At 30.9% G+C, this 19,355-nt stretch overlaps 2 long non-coding RNA genes across 2 annotated transcripts; one reads left to right on the top strand and one right to left on the bottom strand.

The window, feature by feature from the left end:
* Positions 1-285: 285 nt before the first annotated feature.
* On the bottom strand, positions 286-18,639 carry LOC127702924 (uncharacterized). The gene is made up of 2 exons (XR_007982571.1): positions 18,553-18,639; positions 286-2,437 (listed from the first exon to the last, which is right to left on the bottom strand). It is a non-coding gene; the product is annotated as an uncharacterized LOC127702924 (long non-coding RNA).
* On the top strand, positions 9,812-12,564 carry LOC127702920 (uncharacterized). Its single transcript, XR_007982568.1, has 3 exons — positions 9,812-9,878; positions 11,357-11,594; positions 12,474-12,564. It is a non-coding gene; the product is annotated as an uncharacterized LOC127702920 (long non-coding RNA).
* Positions 18,640-19,355: the final 716 nt, after the last annotated feature.

Genomic DNA, 19,355 nt, shown 5'->3' with positions numbered 1-19,355 from the left:
AGCCCTCAGACGTCCAGTTAAACAACTAAAGAAGATCATGTTTTAGTTTAATTTTGATTTGACAATTGCATCTTTGTGTTAAAACACTTTAACTTGAATGAAAATTATTGTATTGTAAATGTGACAACTAATTATGACAACGTTGAATAATCATTCAATTATTTCAAACATCATTTTCTTTTTTTATGAAACTGTTTCAGACATTGCTGTTGCTTCTGAAAATAATTTTAAATGTTACATTTATTATCCATGATATGCTTAGAAAAACTTTGATGGCAAGTGTAATAAATGTAATTAGAATTTTATTATCTGATAACACACCAATAAAACTATAGAATACTAAAATAAAAAATGACAACATCCTATTTATACATGTACTTAAAAATAAACATGCATATACTGAAAAAATGAAATTATTTATATCCACATAAGTGTACACATATTTCTCAACCGCTGCAACATCAACAAGATTCTTACCAAGAAGAAATTAAAAAAAAAACAAAAAAAGAAACATGCAAAAATTAATAAAAACAAATCAAAAATACAAAATAAAACAAATCAAAATAAACAAAATCAAAACATTAAAAAAAAAGAAAAAGACAAAATTGAAAGACAGAAAAATCGACAAATAATAAAAATTAACAAAGACTAAAACATTTTATTTTACAATTTCAACAATAGGTTAAAATGTCATTTTTAAAAGAAACACGAGTTACCTGTACAGGTAAATTTTTAAGGAAACATACAAGCTGAAAATTTCAACCCTGATTGATTTCAACAGATAACATAATAAGATTAAACACCAACCTATTGTTTTATGAACCCAATAAAAGTCCAACATCTCAAGATTTAATACCCCAATAAATGGTCACCATTTGATGTTGACCATACAAGAGGGTGGACATAATTAAGAGAATGTCACAGGTTGTACTGTAGTTTTATCTACAAATGACCGAAATAATTTTCATTTGAAGTTTGGGGATTTATAAATTCGCTAACACTTGATAGATAGTAGTGAAATTAATAAATAAAATTTAAACTCTAGATACTTTGAAAATAGTTAATAGACTTTGAACATGTTGATAAGAGAATACACGAAATTAAATATACAATGTCTTACAAATTATAAACATGAAAAAATGGCATTCAGCATGCTTTACTACATGTGTATTACCTAACTTTGCTAACAAAATAAGTTCAGACAACAGTTTATTGGTATAAAATTCTGTTTTCTACTTTTTGCGGAGAACCGACATTACTCCCTCCAAGATAATATTGTGTATTTCTTGAACCTATCTTTGCTGTAACTGGTGGCGGTGTACGTGAGGAGATAATAGCAATTACGGATGCATCTATTTCTTCTAGATAGTCAAGTATTCTTGATCCAATTCCGTAGTCTCTGCCGTCATCGTACCCATCGTGTGTATGTCCGTCTTTGTCCGTAAATCTATAAACCAATGTGTTGTATGTGCATGCTGATACTGGGCCCTGCATTATTTGTCGGACAGCTTCACGAACTTCTGGATATGTTGTGGTGATAGCAGCTGTGACACAATAAGTGTGACAATTGTCGTTAACTTTATTGGTACTAGTTTGTTCAAATAGACCAAACTAGTAGCATCAAACATTTAATTTGCTTTTGGTGTTGACACTTTTTCCATATATTTAGTTCCACTTTTACTGAATAATAGACTGTTTCCTTTTATTTTTTTGTGTCTACATCTATATCATACTCCTTTTGTTTTTGTATCAGCCTTTTTCTGTTTTAACGCATATCGTCTGGAAATTGTGGAGTAATATATATGCCTTTAAGTGTGTCCTTTTTTCTTTTGTTTATTGTTCGTACAGTGTTTATGACATGCTCCCGGTTTCGCAAGATGTCGCTTATATATTTTTGCATATGCTATCGAACAGTTATTGCGCTTTTAAAATTGAGTCTGTTTAGTCGAAGACTTTTTATTTTTAGCATTGTCTCCCCAAACACTGTTTTCTTGTTAGTGTATCCTCTCCGTAACCAAGAAAGATAACGACAATTTTTTTTCCCTATTTGTTCATTACATTCTCAGGAATTTTTGGCTGATCTTGATCGAAGCGATCCAGTGACATCTTCTAGGATTTGTCTACATTTACCAATAAAATTTGTCGTTATGTTTTTGTAATTCATAAACCGTAGGCGGTATAAACCGAGACTCTTTTTAATTGAGATCTTTTACTCCTAACATAGAAAATGAGGTCAAGGTCAAAGGTCAAAAGTCAAGGTCATGTTCTAAATTTTGACATTTACTTCATGTCACTTTTACTCAGACAATGTCAGAACGAGCTATAGATATCGACAAAAAATGTAACCAAAATGTTAACAACTTATAACTGGAAAATTTTTGTCGAAATGGTACGCGTCATTTTCTTGGGGGTTCAAGTGTTCAATGGCACAGAAATGCTAAAATGAAAAAAAAATTATCTAATTATAGCTTCAAACTTTGCAACTATCATGATGTATACATGCATGTTATCCTAATCAATCAACCAAGGTCCACCACTGATAACCCCTCTTTTCTATGAAATGAAAATCGCCTTCAGTCCCGTACATTTTACTGTGAAAATGCACTAACTTCTGAAATAGAAATCCATCCCCTGCAAAAATCTGCTCCAATTCATGTATTTTCTGAAATATCGATAAAAGTTTTGTTCAAGTACTATAACAACAGCATTATTTTTTGTGTGCATGCAATGTATGGAAACTCGTGATCAGCGATTAGACAATAGTTTACCTGTAAAATGAATCAAGAAATTATATTCCTGTTAGCACTATAAATACATGTGCGGTCCACCTGACCTGGATTGAGAAATTAAAATCAATGAAAAAAGAAATCGCTCCCAAGTTCGTAAATATTTGTGAAAACCTACAATCAAATTTCTAAACATGCATTTAAATACAAATCTGTGCTCACGTAAATATGTGTACAAAAATGCATGCATGATCAGACACCAATTACCTGTAAAAAATAAAATCAATACTAGTTATCGTGTTACTTTTATCAATACACATGTGGTTTATTTAGCGGTCTCCCCTTACTCCAGAATATATATTCGAGCATCACGTGACTAAAATTTAGAATAAAAACATTCCTCATCCAAATAAAGAAAGTGAAACTTCCCAGACAAAATGTTACACAGTTTTCAAACAAATTCAAACAAAATGCACACACAACAAACAAATAAAACGTGAAGTCCGTAGACGCGTATAAAAATAGGGAAAATTAATTAAAGGAGGATGCTAAGATACATTTTTAATAGGACATCCAACCATTTAGCTGTGTGCACGTTGGATAGATAACTACGCAGGCACATTCGGTCAGAAAATGGACGTTAAGTCCAATGCCTCGCACAGAGAGAATGCCATAAAACTTTTACTCAATCAATCAATCAACCAACTAACCAACCAATCAATCAATCAATCAATCATGCAGGTGTCGGTTCCATGTGTTTAATAGGGGATGAGGGATCTCCCTATGTCGGTATGTTTTTCGCTTGCTCCTAGAGGCCCGGTCCAATGTGTTTAATCAGTCAACCAACCAACCAACAAATCAATCAATCTATCATAATAATATACCATTATTTAAGGATTATGTGCGTTTATTTATTTATATTAAATTTGTTGATTCACTGACTGAGACAGGAGGGGTTTAGATCTTAAAATAAAACTTAGTTATAACCCAACACATATTCATGAGCTTGTAATTCCGTCAATGGTTGTCCAAATGTAATATTTTTATTTGGAGAATTTGGTATTGATGGCAAATCATTGATATTTTGTTTGATTTATTTATAAATGTTTGAATTTGTATAGACATCCGTTGAATATCATATATTGACCTCTAGCTGTCTTATGTGTATTTGTTTCTTTTGATTGCTGTCTCATTGGCGTAATCCCATTTCTCATTTCAGTCACCTTTATAGCTACCAGACCTGGGGTAATTAAAAAATGTAAATGTAATTAGCTGTAATTGATTACAAATTTGAAAGTACTTCAATGTAATGTGTAATTGAGCATAATTTCAATTACATGTGATTGAAAGTAATTAATTACATTGCCTTTTTGCCATGTAATTATGAATTACATTTCACTTACTTTCAATTACATTTAGATATTTGCTGGGACATTTTAAACATTTTTGAATTTTTCTGATGTTTTTACACATCATGCAATTGTAAACTCTAATTTTTTCCTTCATTTAGTATGCACTTGGTACTTTTTTATATACTTTATAAACATTTTAATGTTTTGAAAAAAGATATTTTACATTCATTCATACTTTTTTTAATCATTATATTGTATAATGTAATCTTTATTTGTATTTAGTTCATCAATTTATTTTTTCACATGCATACTTAAAAAAATCTGAAAAATAAAGACAAGAACAATTTATTGACATGACTGACATATAATTTGTAAATATGTTGTTCTAGCAATGAACATGATTAACAATAATCTTAGCCTTAGGATATTTCCTTTCACTTAACTAATTTTGAAGTACAAAAATGTCCCTTGATTAAAATGCGAAAGGCAATTTATATTTTAAACCGTGACACTTATATGTTAAAATCTTTTCAGATGGATATTGTTTAAACTGAACACTTTCACCAAATTTAAATATAACAGTCAAAACATACAAGAATGGAGTCCAATATACTTATTAAAAGCAAAATTCTATCATTACTCATCTGTTTTAAAAAAAAATGGAAGTTTTTAAGTTACTTTAAAATTTGACTCAAATGAGGTAAACAAGAAAACTTTAATGAATAATCTAAATTAATAATTTGAGTAGAAACTTTAAATTTTAGGAAAAAGATTTTTAAGGATAAAAAAGATATTCATTTGTATCTATATACACTAGAACACACCCGCGAAATCGCGGGCATTTATAGCTAAGTTGAAAGTATGTACTAAACTGTTGTAGGATGATTTTTTGTAAAATATTTTATGTCTGGAGAATTTCAGAAAAGGTATCAAAAGTCATAGGTACTTGGAGACAGGACAATTTTTTTAAGCCCTCACCCTTTTTTCCAATGTCCGTTTTTTTTCTGTTAAATTCCATTATTCAGTTCGCGTTTCTGTATACTATGAACATATGTATATTATAAATAAAGTGTATTTGCTATTACCTATCAATTCCAAGTTTCTTCTCCACGGCGATCACTGCTATATTATATAGAGAGACTTTATATATTATAATAGTAAAATCATAGTATACATGCAGATAAACGTGAAAGTAATTGTCCTGTCCCCGAGTACTTTTGAAATTATGTGTAAGTTCCAAGTTTCTTCTCCATGGCGATCACTGCTATATTATATAGAGAGACTCATGTTTAGTACGTGTGTTGTATTTGTTTTCACAATGAATTATACAATATGTTTACAAGGATTTGTATAGTAAGTTACTATACAAATCCTTGATATTTATTTTTCAAGTTATAATAATGAGTTTTTTGTATGTTTAATCCATGAAATTATACCTGAAGTGTGTTTTGAGTCTTAATGATATTGGAAACCCTTACTCAAGTTGGATAAAATAACCTGCTTGTAGCCTTGTGTCAATTTAAAACTATTTTGACCCCCTCCCTTTAAAATGAAATCCAAAATTTATCCCTGGAGTGCAGTTTTGTCTGTTATGAAATATTTTTTAATTCCATATGGAGCCGCTTCTCGGGAAAACAACATTTTTATCTATACATATATCTCATATTATTCGTACGTTGAAGAACCCCTTTTGACGTCGAGCCTGGGGTCAATCGTGAAGACTGTGAGTGGTCTGCAAACGAGTTTTATTTGCTGATGATTTGGGGTGTCAGTACAATAAACGGAATAATTGTTATCAACAGCTAAGGGACGACATCAAAAGTTCAATGTAGGATAAAAAAACTTAATTCACATAGTTTTTTCTTTGTCCCCCCCCCCCCCCCCTCCTCTTAACTTAATTTGAGCAAAAATTGATTGACCAATATGGGTATATGTAAAATCGTTTTTGGATAAACAAAACTTGCAGCAATTTTAACCCCCCCCCCCCCCCCCCCCCCCCTTTCCACCCACCCCAAACTATTTGATTTAAGTTTTTTTATCCTACATTGATCGTTTGATGTCGTCCCTAATGCAATAATTATTCTTTCAATTGCACATACGCGCAGACGTCAAACTAATATGATATTATGTTTCTCCAGTGACGAAATTTTTTGTAAAGTCGATTGAGTTTAAGCCAGAATTGGGATATACAGAAAATTCAAAAACATTTCATTTTGTGATATTATTTGGATTGGGTGCTTTTTAATAACAATAATTGTTTTTGTACATATAAACTGGTAAAGTTGGTAAAAAATATCCTCATTCATCAATGTTCAGCCATATTTGCTTCAGTAGCAACGAAAAGTCAATCTGGGTCACACAGCTTGAAGATCGGGTTAAGAAAAAACTCGAAGGCAGTGATTAGTGTAGAGTATGCGGATAGGAGCTGGAACTGCCGGGGAGTTTGGTTGCATGTATGGTTACAATGGCATTAATTAATGTATGTGTTCGTAAATATTCTTTTGAAATTGCTTCACTGTCCTGATTTCTAATTACATAGTCGATTTTATTAGTATCTTTTCCGGAATTTTCTGGTTTAACATCGTGTATGATGATTTTTCGTGCCTTAAAATCTGGTTCTAGGGAACAAATTGATATAATAATAATTGCACCTATGATTTTATAAGATTCATCTGAGTCATTAATCAAAGCAGGTAAATTTATATGTTTCAAAGTGTTAAGAAACAAATGAGTTAACCTTGTTACACTAAGTATGCATGCATTGTCCAACGACTTTTTTCTAAATTATTTTCGACTTGTGAGTTTTATTGTCCCTTTGTTAACTTTCGCCTCTCTTTTATGCTATTCTGTATTGTTCTCAAGGTTTCTCAATTTTATTCAAACTTAGATATTTATATATTAGAATGTAGAGAAGTGTTTTCTTCCACATTAAAGGATGAAGGTTTCAGTGGTTTCAAGCTTTGCATGCTTTTGGCTTGAATGAATTTTGATCACCTAGTTGTGATGATTTAATCGGCAGAAATACTTGTCTTTTTAACTTATATAATTCAATAAAAACAATTCTGAATATGTTTTCTTTTTTGTGCCTATATCAATCCACTGATAGAAAAAAGTTTAATTACTATGAACATTAATACTTTTATCACATGCATTTACTATATTTCAAAAACTTTGTTGGTAAGTTGCCTATTTTCATTACAGTATTGCTCCTTTTTCAAAAATAATATCAGATCTTAGATAATCTATTTAATATAGTAAGAATGCATTTTTTAACCTTAACATAACTATGTAGAGACTGAAAATCAGAAACTCTTTGTACCTACCATAAGATATAAACTAATAGACTAAACAATTAACATGTTTTAAAGATCTAATAAGGCAGCAAACAACGGTGTTTGACCACACAAAATGGTTTGACGTAAATAAGTATTATATCGACATCTTAGGGACGACATCAAAAGTTCAATGTAGGATAAAAACTTAATTCACATAGTTTTTTCGTTGTCCCCCCACCCCCTTCTCAACTTAATTTGAGAAAAGTTGATTGACCAATATGGTTATATGTAAAATCGATTTTGGATAAACAAAACTTGCAGCAATTTTAACCCCCACCCCCAAACTATTTGATTTAAGTTTTTTATCCGACATTGATCTTTTGATGTCGTCCCTAATACGTAAAAAAAAAATCTAAATTTAAAAATGTTTGTGTTGGCTTATTTATGAAAAGAACTAAATAGAGTTTTTAAACCAAAACTTCTTCAAACGTCAAGTCAAAATCACTGTGTCCCTTCGTTTGTAATGGTTTCCTACATTACATTATCTGTCATTCTGACTTGTGCACTTGCTACTTTTAAAACCTTGTTATACAATATGCAGCAAAGACCGTCAAACACAGGTGTTATTTTTTTTTTTGTGTAACCAATTGTGATGACGTCTTCATTCTATCGGTCATTTAGTTGACTCAGATTTTCCCACCTAATACACAACACTCCAATATAACTATAATCTGTTTAAAGAATTAACTTGGTAAACTAATTGACACGGTATTTTGAAAAATCAGTTCTTGAATACCGTTGTTGTATTAATACACGACTTTTCTTTAGTTATTAAGAAAAGTATTATTCTTATTCATGGACATGCACAGACTCAATTAAGGCTTTAAATGTTGTTTTCTTTTTGCTTAACGATATTTTCGTTCGTTATGGCAAATTATTTGTCTTACTAAATGCGATTTAACACTGACTTGATACTTGATCAACATGATGAGTGCAATTTGTGATACAAGAACTAGTTGTCTGTTGGTATATTTTCTGTGAGTCACGCTGTTGTTTTGTTTCTTCTACTTATGGTTTTGACTGAAGTGCCTGTTGTAGTGTATAACGATTGGTGACGCCATAAACTTTACATAAATGACTTCAACTTTACCAATAAGAAGCTTTGATTAGATAGTTTCCTTGTGAGTGGTAACCCTGTTTCATGATAGAAAACACAAGTCCATGGATACCAAATTAAATGGGCTATTTATAGGCACTACTGAAATGTTTCTACATAAAATGAGAAGTTCACAATGAGAATATTAAATCTCTAAATAGTTCAGTGGTAGTACACAATTTTTATTGAAGTAGGAAATAAGAATTTTGAGACAAGTTTGCAAGAAGAGGAAGACAAAAAATCAAAAGTATTAATTTTAAGAGTAATCAAATTTTTTTTCTATCAGTGGATTGATAAAGGCACAAAAAAGAAAACACATTCAGAGTTTTTTTTTTATTACAATATAAGATGAGAAAAAGCATAAGTACTCTTGCCTATTAGATCATCACAACTAGGTGAACAAAAAGCATTTAAGCCAAAAGCGTGCAAAGCTTAGAGCCACTGAAACCTTCATTCTTTGATGTGGAAGAAAAAAAAATCTCTACATTCTAATATATAAATATCTAAGTTTGAATAAAATTCATCAACCTTGAGACCAGTACAGAATAGCATAAAAGAGAGGCGAAATATACCAAAGGGACAATTAAACTCATAAGTCGAAAATAAACTGACAAAGCCATGGCAAAAAAAAAACAGAAAAAAAACAAAAAGCAAACAGTTTACAAAACACAACATAGAAAACTAAAACTGAGCAACACGAACCTCACCTAAAACCAGGGTGATAACATAAGTTGTGTTATTACCAAAATATATTTTTTCTTTTATTAAGAACATGTAAAAAGATGGCACATTTGATGTTTATGAGACAAAATCGTAAAGAAAGTTTAGAAAATAACCGAATAAAAGTCAGAAAAAAGCACTGCATAATATCATTTAAGTCATCCCAAGGACATAAAAGGTAAAACACGTTTTCTTTTGTAAATATACATGTAGTTACCTAACAGTTTAGTACTTTTGTGCATTGTGCTTTTCCCGAACACCACGTTGAACCATGCATGCATATTTTAGTGTAACAAGGTTATCTCATTTGTTTCAAAAATAAATAAGAAAATAAACGTCCTTAGGTTTAGAAAATAACAAAATGTAATTAAAAAAAAACAAATGGCATAATATCCATAAATACGTTCCAAGGACATAAAAAGGTAAAACACTTTCTCTTTTGTGACACATACATGATATAGTTGTTCTTTTCCTCGACACGACGTTGAACTATGCACGCATATTTAATGTAACAAGGTTAACTCATTTGTTTCTTAACACTGTGAAAAATATAAATTTACCTGCTTTGATTAATGACTTAGATGAACCTTATAAAAGCTTAGATGCAATTATCATTTTATCAAATTGTTCCCTAGAACCAGATTTAAAGGTAAGAAAAATCATTATTTACGATGCTTAACCAGAAAAGTTCGGGAAAGGATACTAACAAAATCGACTGTGTAATTAGAAATTAGGACAATGAGGCAATTTCAAATGATTATTTACGAACATAAACATTAGTTAAAAACCAATTATTCAGAGAACAATTGAAGGTCTTTCCACATTAAATATCTAAATAATTTATAAGAAGCTATCTGTGGTTTACGCAAAGTAACTATTGGTATCTACTTACAGATTTCTTCATACTGATTCAAAAATATATGGATTCTATATGATTTTGTCTGAAACGAGGGAGATAATTTTCTACTTCCGGTTTATAAAATATCACTTCCGGTCTCATGTGATAGCTTTTGTCACACAGATTCCAAAAAAGTATGGTTTCTTTATACTTTTACTGGAAATACGGGAGATAACTTGCCACTATCGGTTTAAAAAAATCATATCCGGTATCATCTGATAGGTTACTTTTTACTCTTACAAAAAAAATGTTCAGTTAAACAGGGTCAGTCTCAAAAGCGCAATAATTGTTCGATATCATATGTAAAAAATCTAAGCGACATCTTTCGAAACCACTATACACCGCAAGAACGAAATGTTGCGGAAAAAAAAATAATCAGAACAAAAGCAATAGGTCTTTCCACGGAAAAGTGGAAAGACCTAATAATTAGAACAAAACCAATAGGTCTTTCCACAGAAAAGTGGAAAGACCTAATAATCAGAACAAAAGTAATAGGTCTTTACACGGAAAAGTGGAAAGACCTAATAATAATTAGAAAAAAAGCAATAGGTCTTTCCTCGGAAAAGTGGAAAGACTTAATTAATGCCATTGTAACTATACATGCAACAATCTATTTATTTTCTTAATCTCGACAGAAACCGTTACAATAACACGGACAATATTTTCATATCGAAAGTCCCGTGACAGGGTGTTGTAAAGGATTGTTTTTGGGAAAAAGTCCGGGCATCAGTTCCACTTGGCAAAATGATGTATGTAAAGAAGTCAATATTATATGTGTGTATCAATTTTTCTGTAGCTTTTATGTTATCTTTATATAGCAGAGATTGACATTTTTGAAACATCATTTTCCATCTAAATATTAATAGCCAGACAATAAACGTTTCGGTTTACATGTTTGTAAGATAACTTAGAAAATGCAAATGTTTGGTTTCATCTGTAGAACGACCTTTAAATTTTATAACCATGGTGTAATTTAGTGAAACTTAAGCTATTGTACTTCTTTTATAAAATGTTAACATGGTAAATGGCTATAGAGTGTTGACTAGTAAGGTATTTGAACAGTTGAACAAATAACAACAATCAAAGTCAAAAAATCTTTTAAGATGACGGTTAGTCCACAGATGAACTATTGTAGTTACAACAGCAGTTAGAGTTAGATATTTTATGAGTAAATTATCTTATGTTATCTATATTTATCCAAAGTGTTACATTTTTATTTATATTAACAGGTCTCAAAATGAAGAAATTGATCTTTCTTTTTCTCCTTTTGACTGCCATACTACAAATGACATCTGCAGGCGCTACATGGTGTGGTAATAATTGTGATAGTGATAGTGAGGAGAAAGGCGGCGGTGGTGGTGGAGGAGGAAGAATTAGCGGTTCTCGTTTTAAGCCTAAGCCTAAGCCTAATCCTAAGCCTAAGCCTAAACCTGATTATGCAAAATATGGGAAAAGAAAATGAAACAGGTTCGCACATGCACTAAGAAAGAAGTTCCAAATGTCATATACTACTCCTTGTAGTTGAATGAAATTACACAATCAAATAAATTCGTTTTCTCAAAATACTGAAAATATTTTGCAAAGTACATGTTCTATTCACACTTGTCAAAGCACACGAATATCTTTCTGAAACATAAGCATTACATATTAATCTTAAACGTTCAATAATTTCAAAATTTACTTTCAACCAAAAATCTAACTCAAAGACGATGTTAGACTAGCCAAAAGATATACCATTAGGGAGTTTCCATTTTATTTGTATTGGGGCTAGGATAAACAAAAATTTGTCTTGCATTTTTATTTAGTTGTAATCTCTGTCCTGCCTTCTTATTTTTGAATCTATTCCGTCCTGCCTTTTTTATTAGTTTATCCTGACTTTTTTTACAGAAACTGTCATCCTGCCTTTTTTTGTAAAGTTGCTCATCCTGCCTTTTTTCTTTTTACTCAAAACTCCTGTCCTGTCTTTTTTCATATTTCATCCTAGCCCCAGCCCCCATAAAAATCAAATAGTAGCTCCCTTAATACCAGTACTGAATGGAAGTTCGTGCTAGCAACCTTACGTAGAATGAGGGGTGAACAAATGATGTCACGATGCAACGTTGTTTTTCGCCTATGTTATACAAAAAAAATAGTTGATGGTGTCAATAAATTAAATATTAAATAATTTATTGGCTTTGTGCTATCTTATTTCTTCTTCTAGTTTTCTTGTACATTTGTTGAGTTTATCAACTGGCTAAAACCTAAGATATCAAGTTTTGTTGTACATTTGTGGAACTTATCAACGAGCTAAAACCTAAAATATCAACTTTTAATATACTTTTCATTTTGTTTTCTTTTTCTTTTCAGTCTTCAGAAGAGCCTAACAACTGCCTTTTCTAGATCTCTTGGTTTTAATTCGATGAAATTTTGAAGTATTAAATCATTAATTAACTGCGAAGCTTATTAACTTATTGTATTATATTTCTTTAAAAAAATCTGTAACTATAAAGGTGACTGAAATGAGAAACGGGATTACGCCAATGTGGCAGCAATCAAAAGAAACAAATAAACATAAGACAGCTAGATGTCAACAAATGATCTTCAACAGATGTCTATACAAATTCAAACATTTATAAACAAATCAAACAAAATATCAAAGATTTGCCATCACCACCAAATTCTCCAAATAAAAATATTACATTTGGACAACCTCTGACGGAATTACAAGCTCGTGACTATGTGGTGGGTTATACTAAGTTTTTTTAAAGACCTAAATCCTTCCAGTCTCGATCAGTGAATTAACAAATTGAACATAAATGAATAAACGCACATAACCTTAAATAATTGTATTTTATACAACAAAATACAATTACAAATAAAACTATACCAAATAATATTGTATCATATCAAAGATTGATATGAAGTCATGTCGCTCTAGACTCCAACAATGGTGGATGTCCTTATCGGATTTCATACAGAAACATCAACTGAGGAAAACGGTAGTATTTATTTTTCCATAGGCGACAATACTAACATTTTCTAAATTTACCACCTTTTATAATAGAAAAACCTGGACAAAACAGTTATGTGTGGTATTAGTACTTTAGTATTCTGTTTAAGAAATTAAAGTCAAATAGTATCATGACCATCTTCGAAAGGAGCTTGTTTATGGTATCCATGCCCACCGTCATTTTACATCAAGTTCATGAAATTTTCGAGTAATTCTCAAGAAAATATTTCGATGGGTTTCAAAATTTATATTGTCAATATACACACTGTACTTATTCATAGATCAATGAAAAAATATATATTATACCCTTACATTCAATCACAGCGCTCGTAAGTTGACTTCCCTTCATCTACCTTGGATACACGAAAGGCCAACCTAAAGCCCGGTAAATGTAATACTATTTTTTCCTTAAACTTCTAATAGTTTTCAATACTCTTGAATAATTCAAACAGCAAAAACTAATTCGATGATCTGCAAATTTTATATCAATAAAATTCAGTGGCAATAATATATATAGTTATTAACGATAGTTTTTGAGAAGAGAATTTACGTCTATTCTATACATTTGTGCTTCCTTCTAGGGAATATTCAATTTCATTAAACTCTGAAAGAATAGTTGATACATATATGTTAGTTCGATATTCAAATGCAGTTCTTCGGGCTCCAATAGTTTGCAAAATTCTATAAAAATCCGTGATATCACCTATCTACGTACCTGTCACTCTACTGCACATAAAAGAGGAGGGGGCATAAAATCATTAATGTAACGAAACCCTTTAGATATAAAAAATAAACATTAAAATAAGTTAAAACGAGCAATGAAAACAAAAAAAAAACATTTTCAACAATACTAAACTAATAAACAATGAAAAAAACAATGAAAAAAGCAATTTAATCTATAGAAGAAAAAGATAAACTTCAGAAATATTGTGCTGTTGTATATTCTACCAGCGGTGTCAATCAGATGTACATTCTAAGAAATTCTAAAGACCTACTACAAAATCTTCAAATAAGAGGCTCACAAGATCCTGAATCGCTCACCCGGTAAAAATATGCCCTTTTGATATCTATTTTTACCTTAGATACAATCAGTTATGTTTGCTTATTAGTAAATCTTATTTTGTGATATTTTTGTAGATCATGTTTTGATGATCATTTTACTGTTTATTGTTTATAGTTTATACATATCTATTAAAGTTTTTTTTTAGATAATAGCCAGCTATATGAAAAAGTAGTTACGAAGACGTATAAATATATATATCTTTGAATCAATTTTGGCAGCAAATATTTACAAGTAAAACAAAAATTCACATAATACAACTATACTTTTAGTATACTCTTTTAGAGAGTTAAGCATCTGAGATATTACTGATGCACATGTTTCTATGTTAATGGATTTTAAACTTTTAAAGACTCTAGTACTTCATATCTATACATGAGAAATGTCAATCATTCATTTCTTACTAAAAATATGACTGGTAGAGAAAAATGAGTAATTGTCCCTATACATCTTTACAAAACAAGTTGAAAAAGATTTTTTCTGGAGCTCAAACAAATTCTTAAATGGCCGGTAACAGGTAACCTCAAACTTTTATTCTATATGTCTTCAATATACATACTGCAGGGATCAACTGTGCAAAGTTTAAAAATAATCTATTCTTTTATTTAATCCCTCATTCCATTTTGGAGGTATGATAACTATTTTTCAATATTTGTAATTTTCAACCTAGCTGAGGAACCGTAGCTCTTATGACCCAAGAACTACGGTTCCGCAGCTACTTTTAAACCCACATGCATTAACCATCTATCCATGCAAGACAAAGCTAGGTTTGTTAATGTGCACAACAGAGAAACGAAATGTTTGGCGACCCCCTCCACAGATTATGGTAATCAATGGTGGAAACACTAAAATGAATAATTAAAAAATGAGTGAAGTCTACATATAACATGTATAAGAGATATGTTGATTATGACAAATTACAAATGCAAAAATGGTTTGTCATGCTTTACCATGCAAACTCCTGAAATCTTTATAAGATATGTTTTGACAATATATAATAAGGGACTTGGCAAAAAGTTTAGAAGAAATATTTGATTACATTGTTGATTATATTATTAGTATCTGAAACTAATCAAATTTCATTTTTTCAATGATAAGAATAAAACCACAGTGTGAATGCATCATGATCAGATATACTTGTATGTCAAATATATGTATCTCTCTAGGAAATAACATATTCATGAAAGCTATACTTCTAGGCAAACATATAATAAAGGGTATGTTTTTTTTAATTCAAAATATATGAAAATGGTATGGTACTGGATATTGCGGTTGTTTATCCCTACCAAAAAGGATTAAAGTGTCCCCCCCTCCCACACAAACAGAATTGGAAGGTAGTTCACCTTGTGGTAGTAAGAACCATCACAGCCTCACTGAGGAACTAGATAGGCAAATGCTCACATTAGTTTATGCTTGTTCCGTGTTCTAAATGTCTTATTTACACCATACATGTATCTCATGGTGGTGCATCTCAGAAAGGAGATATATATATATATATAGAGAGAGAGAGTACTCTAAATAGTGAAGTCCTTGTTTCACCATGAAAGACCACAAAAGTCAGTTTGGTAAATAAGAAAAGCCTTACTCTTAGGCTATTTGTATATATGTACAAATGATACTTGAAATAATCCTTTTAAGTTTTAATTAATGCTAATGAAAGTTAAGCGACATGTTGGTGACATTTGTAATGGAGTAATGGCTAAGTCCGTGTTTTACCATGAAAAACCCCTAAAATCGACTTTTGCTTCTGAGAATAGTACCCAATTACCCTTCCAATTTTTATTAAATTGACATGGAAACTTGAAAGATAATTATGAATTATGTTGATATCAAACTTCTCCATTCATAAAAATTGCTTTTTTTTCTTAAAATGTTACTTTTAGTCTGTTTCGATGGCAAGCAAGTCATACAAAGTTGATAACCTTTCTTATATTGCCAGTGACCCCCATATTTTATTCCAATTTTATATAATAGAGACATCGAGCTTTTCAGTATGAAAAAATTAGCAACTTATGTCATTTTCTATGCTGTGAATATAATTTGATCAAAGAGGTTTTATGTCCATATTCCCTATATATCCATTGAGAAATTAGCCTTTTAGCACTCATTTTCAAAGGTCGAAAAAACTCTTGGATGGCCGGTGACCTCAAGTTTTCTTGTTTTTTTTTTATTAACCATGCTACATATTTAAGTATATTCTGTTATTTTTTTTCTTCTATACTCCCGAACTACCTTATGGGCAAACATTCATATCAGGAGTCTGGTATTTGGCCATGTTTACCAACTTGTAGATCTTTTTTCACTGATTTCCTTTGCTTCAAATTTCCCTCAATCTCCTTCTTTTTTTTAAATGTCCCCCACCCTCCACAAAAAAACCAAACTAAAAATCATCATTCAGTGGAATCAATGGAATTAACACTAATTAGGAGTCGGTCGACAGTTTCAGCCGTGTTGACGTATTTGTAGATCTTATTGTGCTGACACTTTTTCTACTTATTGTTTCTTTCTATAGTTATAGTTTCTGCAGGAAAAAAAACACCAAACTTGCAAGGCCAATTACTCCTTAAAAGGGTCAATTGGCAATTTCAACGAAGTTGGGTTTTTTTTTTCAGATCTTATTTTATTCATGTACTGTTGCTCCCTATAAGCGTTTCTTCCAAAACGTTATTGAATAGGTAAAACGGTTATTTAGGGTAAGTAGCTCCCATAAGGGGTCAGTTAACAATTTTGGCCATATTGACTTCCACATGTTACTTGTAGATCTTATTATGTTTAACATCTATGCTATTTTACAATTCCTCTTTATTCATTATGGGTAAAACCGTTCTGCAAAAAAATGCAAAAAAAATATTTTAGTTAAACCCAACTTTCAAGGGCAATAATTCCTATAAGATGTCAATTGACAATTGCAGTCATTTTGACTTATTTATAGAATTTATTTTTTAACCATTTTTTATATTCATAGTTTTTCTCTATCTATTATGGTGTCTGCAAAAAATAGTAAAAATCGTCTTTGATGGCAGTAACTCTTGTAAGGGATTAATTAACGACTTCATTTATGTTGACTTAGTAGATCTTATTTTTTTTAACATTGTCGTTATTTACAGTTTCTCTATATTATAGTTTCTGCTAAGTTGTATAAAATAATCTTCTTATTGGCAACAACTCCTATAAGAAATCAATTGCGATTTCAGCCATGTTGACTTATTTGTAGATCTTGTTTGCTTACCATTTTGCTATTTGCCGTTTCTCTCTGTCTATCAAAATTTCTGCCAAAAAATTGGTAAAAATTATATTTCAAGTGCAAGTTCTCAAATAAGGGTTAAAAAATTGGTTGTCCGACTTTTCTGAAAACTCAATAAGATATAGACCTTGACCTTTTGATCATTTGAACCCTGTCAGTTTTTCTCAAATAACTGATTTAGTTTTTGATGTATTAGACAACAACTGCATTTTACGAATATGTTTAATTATTTGCAGCTTCAATCATGTTTGGTCATGGATCAAATCCCCGATTACATTTTATTTCCAACTAGATTCCATAAAGAACATTCAGATATAAAATTTTGTAACATTTGGCTCAGTCGTTTAAGAGGAGGAGCATTTTTAAAAATCTTAGATGGATGAATACGACAGACGAAGGACGACAATAGATGAACGACAACGGACGCCAAGTGGTGACAAACGCTAACATGCAGGTAAGCTAATAGTTAAACAAATTGCACACAATTTGACGACAGAAGGCTACATGACAATTCTAAAAGTTGAGGATATGCGCTTTTCTCTAAAAAATTAAAAAAACATACTGCATGGTACTTAATTAAATGTAAACATGTATATATAGGCATTTTTCAGAGATAAAGAAGTACCTTTGGCTGTGAAATAGACATAAACATAATATATTAGTAGTTTACAATTTGTAATGAATAACAAGCTTGAAACAGTTTAGATTCATGAAGAAATGTCCATTATAACTATATGTCAAGAACAACTTTGAAAATTAGAGATACAACCTATTTCGGTGTGTACATATATATCAGGGACGGATGTGTTGATAAACTGATAAATATTATATTCATTTCGAATTTTTGTAGATTATAAAACCACAATAAACCATCGAGAAAAGTGTCTCTTTTTATTTACCTGAACAATGTATATAATATACCTCAGTAGTAGATATACTTTAATTATTTATTATACCTTTGAATATGCAAACCATTCTCAAACATTAAAAAATGTATGTCATGGTGTTTATATCTAGAAAGTCTATCATAATTCGAAAGTACTTTTGGTTTACTCTGCAATTCCAAAATAAAAGTATTTTGCTACTGCATTGATTTGAAGATATATAAAACAAATAATATTAGTGAGTTTACCATGAAATGTTTATGTCATCATATAAAAATCCCTATCAAAGCATTTCATGTCTTCTCACAATTAAGATCAATAAATCAACCCGGATGTATAAAGGTCACAAACACGTAATGCACGTATACTTTCCACCCAAAGAAACGCAGCACATGTACCAAAATTGACTGCTGCTTATTTTTTAGATATAGTATATTCCATCTATTCAAATTAAGAAGACTGTTATCACGAATAAAAAAGAGACTCGACAATTACAAACACTTAATATATAATAAAACAAAAATTATAAATACACAGTTAAAATAAAAACGTACACTTGGCGTGTCTCGAGTGCTACCTACCGTGCCTGGGCTTTATAGTCAGACATAGTCGTTAAACACGCCCGATGTGGAAGTTGGGAACCTAGCCAGTAGCAGTCGTATGTCATATCTTTGGGTTTTTTTTTCTTTATTTGAAGTATTTTGTATTGATATCAGATCTTTGTTTGCTTCTGAAAGCTATTATAAACTAGGGACTAAGTTTTTCTCCCTAGGTGTCTTTTTGGTTACTTTTTTTTGATTGTTGAACAGATATATCATGTTAAGGAGGGGTATTTGCGAAAAGTACCAGTCGAGAGAATGTTAAATTTCGCGAGCCGTAAGGCGAGGGAAATTTATTCTCAAGACTGGTATTTTTCGCAAATACCCCTCAAGAACATGCTATATCTGTTTAATTACACCGAATGTTAACGTTCAAAAACGCATTGATGATCGTGACGTTACAAGCGTCAAGTCGGATAGAGTATTTTTTTGGAAAATACCATGGCAGAGAG

This window comes from Mytilus californianus, unplaced genomic scaffold, assembly GCF_021869535.1.
Source record: "Mytilus californianus isolate M0D057914Y unplaced genomic scaffold, xbMytCali1.0.p SCAF_5, whole genome shotgun sequence".
NCBI lineage: Eukaryota > Metazoa > Mollusca > Bivalvia > Mytilida > Mytilidae > Mytilus > Mytilus californianus.
The sequence above is the reverse complement of the archived record's forward strand: the minus strand, read 5'-3'. Positions and strand labels throughout refer to the sequence as shown.